Raw genomic sequence first — 13,132 nt, 5'->3', positions numbered from 1 at the left:
CTCACCCTGGGCGCCTCCCTCCTTATCTCCTCACGGCAACCTCGACGAGTGCTGTGCATCTGAGGATCGTCTCTTCACTCTCTGTCGCCTGGCAAAGGCCCGTTGTGAGGCGATGCCAGGACAAGCCAACTCTCCCTTGTGGCTGTGAACTTGAGAGCTTCGCAGGTGGGCCACTGGCCCGCAAGAGCGCTCGGTGCCTCGCTTGTGGGCACGCCTTTTGGAGAAAGCTGGAGGAGAGCGACCTTTCGGGACCGAGCCTAGTGGAGCGCCGGGCTCTAGGCAGGCAGGCGGGCTGACTTTTCCCAGGGTTAGCGCAGGGACAGCTACTATCTGGAAATTAAAGAAAAGCGCTGCAGTCGTCAGTCCCTGGTGGTCTAGTGGTTAGGATTCGGCGCTTTCACCGCCGCGGCCCGGGTTCGATTCCCGGTCAGGGAAACATTTTGAAATGCTTTCTCAAGAAGAAGAAGAAAAAAAAAAATCAAGCCTCAATTTGCAATATTGAAATATTCTCGGAAGGTTGGGCGATCTACTTACATAGTGACACCGCCTGGGAAACTCAAGGAGGGGGGTTGCTCTGAGTCGGATCCGACTGGAAAGCAGTGAGTTTGGTTTGGTTTATGTACTGAATATTGAATGATGCAGGAAGGAATACACAGAGTCACTGTACCTAGAAGAATTGGTCCATGTTCAACCATTTCAGAAAGTAGTTATGATCAAGAACCAATGTATCGAATGAAGAAGTCCAGGCTGCACTGAAGGCATTGGCAAACACACACACACAAGGCTCTGGAAATTAATGGAATACCCACTGAACTGTTTCAACAAATGAATGCAGCACTGGAGGCACTTACTGGTTTATGCCAAGAAATTTGGAAGATAGTTACTTTGCCAACCGCCAAGAAGAGATACATATTTGCACCCAGTCCAAAGAAAGGTGTTGCAACAGAATGTGGAAATTATCGAACAATATCATTAATATCACATGCAAGTAAAATCTTGCTGAAGATAATTTAAGAATATTTATATTAGTATATTGACAAAGACTGTCCAGAAATTCAAGCCAGATTCAGAAGAGGACATGGAGTGAGGGGTGTGCTGCTGATGACAGATGTATCTTACTGAAAGCAAAGAATACCAAAAAGAGGTTTACCTGTGCTTTATGGAGTATACAAAGGCATTTGACTGTGCACATCATAACAAATAGTGCATAGCATTTCAAGGAATAGGAATGCAGACCACTTAACTGTGCTCTCGAGAAACCTGTACATAGACCAAGAGGCTGTCATTTGAACAGAACAAGGGGATACTGCATGGTTTAAAATCAGGCAGGGTGTGTATCAGGGTTGTATCTTTCACCATACTTATTCAATGTGTATGGTGAGCATATAATCTGAGAAGCTGCACTATATGAAGAAGAACATGGCCCTAGGATTGGAGTAAGACTCATTAACAACCCAAGATATGTGGATGATACAACTTTGCTTGCTGAAAGTGAAGAGGACTTGAAGCACTAACTGATGAAGATCAAAGACTGTAGTCTTCAGTGTGGAATACACCTCAACATAAAGAAAACAAACCCTTACAACTGGACCAATAAGCAACATCATGATAAATGGAGAAAAGATTGAAGTTGTCAGGGATTTCATTTAACTTGGATCCAAAATCAACACTCATGGAAACAGCAGTCAAGAAATGAGACATCATATTGTACTGGACAGCCTGCTGTAACAGACCTCTTTAAAGTGTTGAAGAGCAAAGATGTCACATTGAAGACTAAGTTGTGCCTAACCCAAGCCATGGTATTTTCAATCACCTTCATATCCATGTGAAAGTTGGACAATCAATAAGGAAGACTGAAGAGCTGATGCCTTTGAATTATGGTGTTGGTGAAGAACACTGAAAATACCATGGACTGTCAGAAGAATGATCAAATCCGTCCTGGAAGAAGTGCAGCCAGAATGCTACTTGGAAGGGAGAATGTCCAGACTTCATCCCACCCACTTTGGTCATATTGGCAGAAGGGACAATTCCCTGCAGAAGTAGATCATGCTTGGTAAAGTAGAGGGTCAGTGAAAAAGAAGACCCTCAAAGAGATGAACTGACACAGTGACTACAATGAAGGTGTCAAGTATATGTCAACATCCCTAGAAAGTGCTTAGCGTAGCGTGTGCAGTATCCCACTTCTGTACCTGTACTTGGAGGGGAGGGAATGGATCCCTCTCCTGCAGTACAAGAGGAAAGCATGCAGACCATCTCCTGTGTTGGCTGCGAAGAGACACCCATTGACAATCAGAGACTGACACCCACTAGTGAAGATGATCTTGGTCTGTCTCTTCCCTGTGTGAGTAAATTTTTGTTCTATCACTGTGGTACTTAAGTTTGTGTGTCAACTTGGCTGGGCCTGGTTGAGTGGCTGGACAGCTGGATGTAGTTATTCCCCATGGTGAGACTGGTAATCAACTCCATGGCAGAATCTACTGTGAGCAGTTGAGTAGCTGCCTTAGGGATGTGGTCTGCTTCCTGTATATAAGGAGACAACTTGGGAACAGTCTCTAGCTTATGGCACACTTGAACCCTGCATAGAGCCATGTCATTCACTGTTCAGCAGCCTGCCATGCTCTGTTGACCTTGGGACTTACAACGGACTTAAATGAATGGCCTGCCGTGTGGTTTGGTAACATCAGGACTGTGCCTTTTTACCTGTCAACCTCGGGGTTGGTCAGTCTCAGCTGCCAGCAGCTGTCTGAGTGAAGAAAAGTCTCTAGCTCCAGTAGGCCAGGAGCAGGAGGCAGAGCTGGACCCCAAGGTTGAGGGGCTTTCACCCAGCCCCTAGAGCCTGGCACTTTGAACTTGGACTTAAACCCTCCAAATTGTGAGAATAAACTCCTGTTTGTTAAGGTCATCCCATTTGTGTTATATTCTTATCAGAGCGGCACTAGGTAACCAGAACAGTTGCTTCACTAGATATTATGAATGTTTTGTGTGTTGTGTTTATATAGGGATGCCTGCAAGCTGTGCAGGGGGTAGACATTCAAATGTTACTGCCCTGACTGTTACACTCTTTGTGGTGGAACTACTCCTCTTGTGGGGGTAACACCTTAATTTTTTATTTTATTTCCTGATAAAATTTACTATCTTTTATTATACTTATCTTTTTCTTTACAATCTGGAGATTATAGCTTAGACTTTCTTGCTTCCTATTTCCAACATTTAAGTGGCCTCTCCTGGTCAGTCTCCCAGGATTGACTTGCCTTGAGCATTTGCCACCTAACCTCTTTCTCTAATCTCATAAATTTGTAGCATAATTTATGTATGGTAATTTTTGGTTGTATCATGGGAATTATGAATGATAAAGGAACAGGCTCTAGATTATTATGTATTATAAACATTTTTTGTTTTTTAAAACAGATTGTTACTTTGGTTTATATCAAACTTCAAACTCTGTCACCCCTTCAATGGATGGCAGGAGAAATCTCAGCTCGGTCCTTTAGCCATAGTTGGACTGCTTGGAGGCTGCTCATCCAGACGTCTGTGGTCAGCCCGACATTTGGGCAGAGTTTTCCGCAACTTGGAACTTTCCTTCCATGAGTTTTTCCTGTCTGGGATTTTCCCCCTTGATTTTTCCAACTTCTTTGATTGCCTTAACTTTGTCCTCTGATCCTTTAGATCAGTAAGACAGTTTGGTTTAGTATTGGAATATTGTGGATCCAAATAGAACAGACCAAAATTTTTGCCTTCAGACCAAAATCTACTAAACAAAAATTCACTCAGTCCCCTTCTTTCTTCCAAAAGCCTGCCTGCTTTTGTTCTGTCTCCCAGCACCTTTAGATAATTTGTGTGTGTGTGTGTGTGTGTGTGTATGGTTGCATAGTGGGGTAAGGCATTTGACTGCTACCCAGAAGTTTGGCAGTTCAAACCCACCAGCTGCTCTGCAGGAGGAAGACGAGGCTATCTGCTTCCGTAAAGATTTACAGCCTTGGAAACCCAGTGGGGGTCTCTATGAGTTGGAATCAACTCACTGGAAGTGATTTGGTATCTATCTATCTATATTCAACATTTTCTATATGTTATCTGGGAAAGTTGCTTTGAAAAGGGCAAAAGCAGAACTGCTTCTCTTAATTACAGTACCCTAGCACACTGGGCCTGTAGGTTAAGTTAAACGCTTTTTCTGGAATCCTCTGGCAATAGCTCCCTTGCTCTGAGCTCTGAGAAGCTTGATTAAGTTCTTCCATAATTCCTGGTGTGGTTCTGCCCTTCAGGGATCGTCCACGAAAACTATTCCCTCTCAGCTTTCTCCAAAAGACCCCACAAGTCCAAAGGTCATGAGGAAGTTGGCTGGTGTCATCTATGCATTTGCAAGGCCATGGCATGTGAATTCGGGATCCAGGGCAGTGATCAAGGTTGCAGGTGGGAGGCGGGAAAGGTGAGAAGGGAGGCACCCAGGGTGAGAAGGGCCTGCACTGACCCTTCTATCTAACGAAAAAGATTGGGAGGTGGGAAGGCATAAATAGAAAGGGAGATATCTTGGATGGGCATATCTTTCAAGAAAGTCCTCGGGACCCTAAATTAAACTGTGATTGGTCCTGTAAAATCTCCTTCACCTAGTTTTTCCATATTAGTTGATGGCAACTCCATCCTTCCAATGCTGAGCACAAACTTAGAGTTCTTCCTGAGGCCAATCACTTCCTCAGATACCACGTCTAGTTAGTCAAGAAAATGTGTGTTTTCTTGTGGCTAAAGTGTGGACGTTAGTCTACACACAGTCCTTCTCTTTCATGTCTCTGAATTAAGCAACTGATTCAGATAAAGTACGAGTTCAGTTTAACTCCAGACCCTTGGCTCGCTCAAACCTCTGGATCATGGGTTTGGCTGCTGTTCTGGTTACCTAGTGCCGCTCTGACAAGAATATACCCCAAATGGGATGGCCTTAACAAACAGGAGTTTATTCTTACAGTTTGGAGGCTTTAAGTCCAAGTTCAACGTGCCAGGCTCTAGGGGCTGGGTGAAAGCCCCTCAACCTCAGGGTCCAGCTCTGCCTCCTGCTCCTGGCCCACTGGAGCTAGAGGCATTTCTTCACTCAGACAGCTGCTGGCTGCTGAGGCTGAGAAGCCCCAAGGTTGACAAGTAAAAAGGCACAGTCCTGATATTACCAAACCACACAGCAGGCCATTAACTTAAGTCCATTGTAAGTCCCAAGGTTGGCAGAGCATGGCAGGCTGCTGAACTACATGCAGGGTCCAAGTATGCCATAGGCTAGAGACCATTCCCAAGGCTTCTCCTCATATACAGGAAGCAGACCACATACCCTAAGGCAGCTACTCAGCTGCTTGTGGCAGATCCCACCATGGAGCTGATTGCCAGTCTCATCATGGGGAATAACTATCACCAGCTGCCCAGCCATTCAACCAGGCCCAGCCAAGTTGACACATAAACATAACTACCACAGCTGCCATTGCTCCTTTTCTTTGACTCTCTCTCAAAATCAGCCTCTTCCTGGCCTGTCCTTGAGGCCAAGGGACATTTATGAGAGTTGTTGGCATGGCTTGTCTTGCCAGTCTGGAACACCACACCCTTTGGGTTCAACCTGCAGAGACTCATGAGACCAGGCTGTCTTGGGTTTGTCCTCACCCTGCCAAGGACAAGTGTGTGGTGCTTAAGAGTCTGTGGTTCTCCTGGTGCCAGCTGATCTTTCTGTTCTTGTAGGAAAAGGACAACTGGTCCTTTAAAAAAAAATTATTGTGATTTGGGTGAAAGTTTACAGAGCAAATTAATTTTCCATACAGCAATTCATACACATTTTGTTTCATGACATTGACCGTAATTGCCCGCAAGGTAACAGCTCTCTTCCCACTTCCTCTCTGTAGTTACCTTTTCCCTGTGTCCATCTTTCCTATGCATTTCTGCCCCCTGCCCCCCTGTGCAAACAATGCCCTTCTGTTCTCCCATGAGTGCTCTAAGGAGTGTATCTGACTAAAAAAAGAAACTCACTGCCATCAAGTCGATTCTGACTCATAGCGACCTTCTTTGGGTTTCTGAGGTGGTAAATTTTCATGGAAGTAGATTTCCTAGTCTTCCTTCCGCAGAAGGAGTGTATCTACCTGTTGTAAATGATTTCCCTAGATGCCTGTCTATTGTTTGGCTGGAAGCCACAGGAGTGAGTTCAATTCTAAACCAGAAGGGCCCATAGTTTCAGTGGTCTTACCAGGCTCTATCAAACCAGTAAGCCTGGTCTTTTTTTTTTTATGATTTTGAGTTTTGTTCCACATTGTTCTCCCACTCTATCCAGGATCTCCTGCACTGATCCGTTTCCAAGTGGCTGACAGTGGTAGGCGGGCACCATCTAGTTCTGGTCTCGCAGTCATATAGGCTGAGGAACGCATAGTCTACCAGTCCCTTGGACTAATTGTTTCCACACATCTTTGGTTTTCTTCATTCTTCTTTACTCAGAGGAAGAGAGACCTATTGTTGCACTTAGATGACTGCTTGCAAGCTTTGAAGACCCCAGTCGCTACTCATCAAAGTACGATGTAAAACAGTGGTATATCCATGCAGTGGAATACTACTCAGCAATAAAAAGGTAGTGAGCCACTGACATATTCAACAACATGGATAAATTCAAAGATATTACACAGAGAGAAAGGAGCTGGATACAGAAGAGTACCACATGATTCCTTTCACCCAGAGTTCCAAAAGAAGTAACCCTGATTTAAAGTTGAAAATTTTTAGAGTAGGGGTTGTCAATAGATAGTGCAGAGGACAATGGTATCTATTATGACTAATCTACTGATTAAATAGGAGCTCTGGTAGGATAGTGCCTAAGGCACTTGACTGCTAACCAGAACGCTGGGGGTTCAAACCCACCACCCACTCCTCAGAAGGAAGGTTGGGCAATATACTTCCATAGTGATACTGTCTTGGAAACCCAAGGAGGGGTCACTATGAGTCAAGTTCAACTTGATGGCACATAACAACAACAAGTGATTAAATATTATTGATTGAATAGTTACTAAATCTAGGCACAGCTGTCACCAACAATGTGAAGTAGAGTTGTCTTATTGGCCTAATACTGCAGATGGAACCATTAAGGCACATAAAGTTTAAGACACCTGTCCAGGCTATACAAGGGCTGAATCAGATGCCCAACCCAGAGTCTGGCTTCTTGAGCACAGATTAGACTTGGGTCTCTCTTACTCCCTGTTTCAGTTTTTTCTGGGTTTCTCAGCTGCAGAAAAGAAGAGAGACAGACAGAGATGGAGGGGGGATAACAGGAAGATGGAGGGAAGCACAGGGTTTGCAGCTGTCAGAGAGCAGCAGGTAACTGCTGTGGATGTTTTTACAATATAGAGAAGATTTCTGTGAGGCCAGGGGATTGGTGGTTGACAAGCTTGCTGTGATCAGGCGAGGAGTATGAGATGTCAACAGTTTCAAAGTAAAAAAAAAAACAAAAAACTAAAGGTCCCAGTAGAAAATTTAGGAGAATATATTCACCACCAATCCTCAGAAGGAAGATAGGCAATCCACTTCTGTAGTGATACTGCCTCAGAAACCCAGGGAAGGGTTGCTATGAGTCAGGGCCGACTCGATGGCACATAACAACAACAACAACAACAACATATTCACCACACTTGGGGGGGGGAATTCCTAGAGAAGAGAACACAATAGGCCTTATACTTAAAATGATAAAAAAAAAATAGATTAATTGGATTTCATTTAAATTAAAAGCGTCTGTTCTTGAAATTCACCCAAGAAAGTGAAAAGGCAAGCCACAGATTGGGAGAGGATATTTACAACAAGATGATCTGAAAAATGACTCAAATCTTGCTTATAATCACAACTTTTAGAAATCAGTAACAAAAAGCCAACAGAATTAAAAGTGTGTAAAATATTGAATAAACTTTCTTCATAAAAGAGGATTTCTAAATGGCAAAAAAAGAAACCCGACAAAACAAAACTCACTGCCATTGAGTTGATTCCAACGCATAGTAACCCCTCATTGAGTTTCCAAGGCTGTAAATGTTTATGGAAGCAGAGAGCCCTATCTTCCTTCTGTGGAGTGGCTGGTGGGTTCAAAGCACCCACCTTTATGGTTAGCAGCCAAATGCCTTAACCACTACACCACCAAAGCTCCTTAAATGGTCAAAATACATAAGAAAATAAGCTCCATTTCAGTACTCCCTCACACTGAGGCAAATCCGATTCACAGTGAGCCCCCCCACCTCGGGTTTCCGAGGCAATATCTCTACGGAAGTAGATTGCCCAACAGAGCAGCTCGAGTAGACAAAGCCAATTACTATAATGAAATGTGCAAAGACCTGGAGTCTGAAAACCCAAAAGGAAGAACACGCTCAGCATTTCTCAAACTGAAAGAACTGAAGAAAAAATTTAAGCCTCGAGTTGCAATATTGAGAGATTCTATGGGCAAAATATTGAATGATGCAGGAAACATCAAGAGAAGATGGCAGGAATACACAGAGTCACTGTACCAAAAAGAACTGATCGATCTTCATCCATTTCAAGAAGTGGCATATGATCTAGAACCAATGGTGATGAAGGAGGAAGTCAAAGCTGCAATGAAAGAACTGGTGAAGAGCAAGTCTCCGGGAATTGATGGCATACCGATTGAGATATTTCAACAAACAGATGCCCCATTGGAGGCACTCACTCAGTTATGCCAAGAGATTTGGAGGACAGTTACCTGGCCAACTGACTGGAAGAGATCCATATTTGTGCCCATTCCAAAGAAAGGTGATCCCACAGAATGTAGAAATTATAGAACAATATCATTAATATCACATGCAAGTAAGATATTACTGAAGATAATTCAGAAACGTTTGCAGCAGTATATTGATAGAGAACTTCCAGAGGTTCAAGCCGGATTCAGAAGAGGATGTGGAACAAGGGATATCATAGCTGTTGTCAGATGGTTCTTGGCTCAAGGCAAAGAATACCAGAAAGATGTTTACTTGTGTTTTATTGACTATGCAAAGGCATTTGATTGTGTGGATCATGACAAATTATGGATAACATTGAGAAGAATGGGAATTCCCGAGCACTTGATTGTACTCATGAGGAACCTGTACCTTGACCAGGAGGCTGTCGTTCGAACAGAACGAGGGGACACTACATGGTTTAAAATCAAGAAGGGAGTGCGTCAGGGTTGTATTCTTTCTTCACACTTATTCAATCTATATGCTGAGCAAATAATCCAAGAAGCTGGACTATATGAAGAAAAACGTGGTATCAGGATTGGAGGAAGAATCATTAACAACCTGAGATATGCAGACGATACAACTTTGCTTGCTGAAAGTGAGGATGACTTAAGGCACCTACTGATGAAGGTTGAAGAATACAGTCTGCAGTATGGATTACATCTCAACATAAAGAAAACAAAAATCCTCACAACTGGACCAATGAGCAGCATCACAATAAATGGAGAGAAGATTGAGGTTGTCAAGGAATTCACGTTGCTTGGTTCTACAATCGATGCCAACGGAAGCAGCAGTCAGGACATTAGACGACGTGTAGCATTGGGGAAGTCAACTGCGAAGGAACTGTTTCAAGTGCTGAGGAGCAAGGATATTTCCTTGAGGACTAAAGTGCGCCTGACACAAGCCATGATATTTCCAATCGCCTGGTATGCATGTGAGAGCTGGAAAATGAATAGGGAGGACCGAAGAAGAGTTGATGCTTTTGAGTTGTGGTGCTGGCGAAGAATGCTGAAAGTACCATGCACTGCTAAAAGAACTAACAGATCTGTCCTGGAGGAAGTGCAGCCAGAATGCTCCTTGGAAGCAAGAATGGCCAGACTTCGTCTCACCTATTTTGGTCATGTTGTAAGAAGGGACCATTCCCTGGAGAAGGATGTCATGCTTGGTAGGGTGGAGGGTAGACGAAAGAGGGGGAGGCCTTCAGGAAGATGGATTGATACAGTGGCTGCGATGATGGGCTCGAGTATAGCAGGGATTATGGGGCTGGCGCGGGATCAGGCAGTGTTTCGTTCTGCTGTGCATGGGGTTGCTATGAGTCGGAAACGACTCGACGGCACTTAACAACAACAACAACAACAACTTCTGAGGAGTGGCTGGTGGGTTTGAACCGCCAGCCTTCTGGTTAGCAGTCAAGTGCCTTAGCCACTGTGCTACCATTATTCATTAGGGAAACACCAATTTTGAACCATGCGATAATACAATTACAAGACCCTCAGAATGGGTTCATTTAAGAGACAGCTGACAAGAATGGGGAAAAACTGCAAACATCTTTGCTGGTGAGAAATCATTCCAGAGGACTGATAGGCAATTTGTAATAAAGTTAAACTTGCACTTACCCCATGACCCAGAAATTCCAGTGCTTGGTGTATATTCAAGGGAAATAGATGGACACATCTACACAAAGACACAGACAAGCACACTCAGAGCATCCTTTTCACAGTAGCCCAAAATGGAAATAAACCAAATGTTCATCAACTGTGGCATGTTTATGAGGAGCTCTGGTAGTGTAGTGGCCAAGACACTTTGCTGTTAACCTGAAAGGTAGGTGCTTCAAACCCACAAACTGCTCTGTGGTAGAAAAATGAGGTAGTCTGCTTGTGTAAAGATTTACAGCCTTGGAAAACTCTATGGTAGTCAGTTTGGGTTTGTTTTGGTGGTGTGTTCACACATTGGAATAATACTCATCAACAATACCACAATTAAGAAGTAATAGGCAACAACATAGATATTTTGTGAAAGCATAATACTGTGTGGGGAAAAAGAAAAATCAGATCCCCCCCCCAAAAAAAGGGCATTCAGTGTGTGAATGTCAAGAACAGGCCTCAGAATAGTGATTAATTAAGCAGGGACAGGATAAAGGATGACCATTTCCTGGAAAGGAGCTCCTTGGCCCTTTCTGGGATGCTGGAGATTTTCTATAACTTGAGTACAAGTGTGAAAATTCACTAATGGTTCTCTACAGATGTGTGTGTTATACTCAACAATGTACTGTTAGCATAAAAAATGAGGGACAAGGGGTGAGGGACACAGCCCCTACATGGACTGTGGCACGGAGTTAGGATTTCACCATAAACACATTAAAAGTTTATTGTTTTCACGTCAGAAAGGCCAGCTGATATTTGAAATATCCTTACCAGGAAAAGGGTTATGACCACATCACCTCAATAGTGGAAGGGTTGAAGGTATACTTTCCTCTTTCTCACATGGGGCACACGTGCAAGGTTTCCCTTTGAGCAGGCTTTGAGTTGTGTGCGCTGTCACGTTTGTCATTTGTGACCCCTATTAAGCCCTGCTGCTCCTGGTCGCAGATGAGGAGCGATATCCGAAACGCAAACCAAATGGGGTGCGCAGGTGCGTCATAAAACTAACACCTAACACTGCCGTGACTCGGATTCGAACCGAGGTTGCTGCGGCCACAACGCAGAGTACTAACCACTATACGATCACGGCACGCCATAAGGTAAGTGCTGAGTCAGATCTTTCCTTTAAGCCTGTTGACATAAAAACATGAACAACATTACGCTTTTGTTTCTCCCTTTCACGTTCTCTGTTTCTCCAGCGCCACTCGGCTACCTAGTAACAAGCATTCTCTCCTCCCCGGGATCACGCCCTCATGTCTCTGCACGGTCTCCTGGAGGCCTCGGTCTCGTCCTTGCCTCCCTGCTTTCCTTCGCTGCTCTTTACGGTTCCCCTTTTCCGCCTCATTTTCCCTGCTCCGGCCACTCCTACTGCAACTTTGTCTAGCAGGGGCGCTCCAGCGACGCAGGAGGCCGGGCGAAGGCGGAGCAAAGGACGTAAAGGCACGTCCTGGAGCCCAATGGGCTCAGCGTGTCTTGGGACCCACTTCGCTCAGGCAGGGGGTCTCAGACCCGCTGCCCTTCCAGCTTCAGAATCACCCAACGCACAGGTTTCAAAGGGAGAAACAACACCATTCGTCTCCCTTACCAGCTCAGTCGGTTTTCCTAGGCTTTGCATAAACTGTACGGTAGAAATTGGATGGCACCACCTAGTGGTTAGTCACTGGTCACCCTGTGTTGGATGACAATAGTGTTGTGGTTGTCTCTGTGGCGCAATCGGTTAGCGCGTTCGGCTGTTAACCGAAAGGTTGGTGGTTCGAGCCCACCCAGGGACGAGTTCCAGGTTTTATAATATATGTGTAATGTGTTACCAGTGCTTCTGCTCCATAAATCCTAACTAAGTGAAAATAGTGAGCGCTGAGGTTGGTAAAAAGTTCGTAAATGATTCAGACTGAACACATCAATGTAACCTTTTTTGTTTTTCCCCCTATATATATTTTTTTTTCTTCACTTTTGGTTTTTATGAAAGTTTACAGAACAAATTAGTTTTTCATTCAACAATTTATACACATTTTGTTTCGTGACATTGGTTGCAATCCCCATAATTTAACAGCACTCTTTCTACTTTCTTCCTGTGTTCCTTATTTCCAGTCCGCCTTCTTTCCTGTCCCTCCTGCCTTTTGAGCTTTGTTTTTGAACAAATGTTATCTTTTTGATCTCGTGGAGATGACTGTTTTCAGGACTACGTTCCTCTCTGATGTTATTGTTCACTTTATGGGCTAGACTATTGTTTGGTGGAAAGTTGATCCCCGTGGGTGGGTATCAGTTCCAGGCTTGAAGGGTGTCTAAGGGCCGCAGTCTAGGGGGTCAAAGTTGTTTTTGACAAAGGAGTTTTTTTCCACTATTTATCTGTATTATCATTTATTTAGGAGTTCTGGTGGCATAGTGCCTAAGGCATTTGACTACTAACCACTCCTCGGAAGACTGGTCAATCTACTTCCCGTAGAGATACGGACTCTGAAACCCAAGGAGGGGTCGCTATGAGTCAAATCCACTGGACTGCAGTGAGATTTTTTTTTAAATCATTTATTTAACCCTTTGCATATATATACTTTGGAAATTAAGTTGGTTCTATGATTACAAATAGTGTTGCAATCATCATTATCTATCTAACCACTGCTTCTGTTTCTTTAGCGAACCCCAAGACATCCCCTTTATTTTACTTATTTACTTTTTTATTATTATTATTTTATTTTGATTTGGGTGAAGATTTACAGCGTAAATTCACTTTTCATACAGCAGTTCACATAATATACTTTGTCTCATGTCTTTGACCAAAATTTACAA

The 13,132-nt window shown here is 43.8% G+C and overlaps 3 non-coding genes across 3 annotated transcripts; 2 read left to right on the top strand and 1 right to left on the bottom strand.

Annotated features, from left to right (window-relative positions):
* The first annotated feature begins 363 nt into the window (after positions 1 to 363).
* TRNAE-UUC lies at positions 364 to 435 on the top strand. Its single transcript has one exon. It is a non-coding gene; the product is annotated as a tRNA-Glu (tRNA).
* Positions 436 to 11,366: 10,931 nt separating this feature from the next.
* Positions 11,367 to 11,438, bottom strand: TRNAH-GUG. Its single transcript has one exon. It is a non-coding gene; the product is annotated as a tRNA-His (tRNA).
* Positions 11,439 to 12,046: 608 nt separating this feature from the next.
* Positions 12,047 to 12,120, top strand: TRNAN-GUU. Its single transcript has one exon. It is a non-coding gene; the product is annotated as a tRNA-Asn (tRNA).
* The last annotated feature ends 1,012 nt before the right edge of the window (positions 12,121 to 13,132 follow it).

Source organism: Orycteropus afer, unplaced genomic scaffold (assembly GCF_000298275.1).
Source record: "Orycteropus afer afer isolate SDZICR_OR568_19922 unplaced genomic scaffold, OryAfe1.0 scaffold00010, whole genome shotgun sequence".
In the NCBI taxonomy this organism is placed as follows: domain Eukaryota; kingdom Metazoa; phylum Chordata; class Mammalia; order Tubulidentata; family Orycteropodidae; genus Orycteropus; species Orycteropus afer.
Note: the sequence above shows the minus strand (reverse complement) of the source record. Positions and strands in the feature narration are given on the sequence as shown.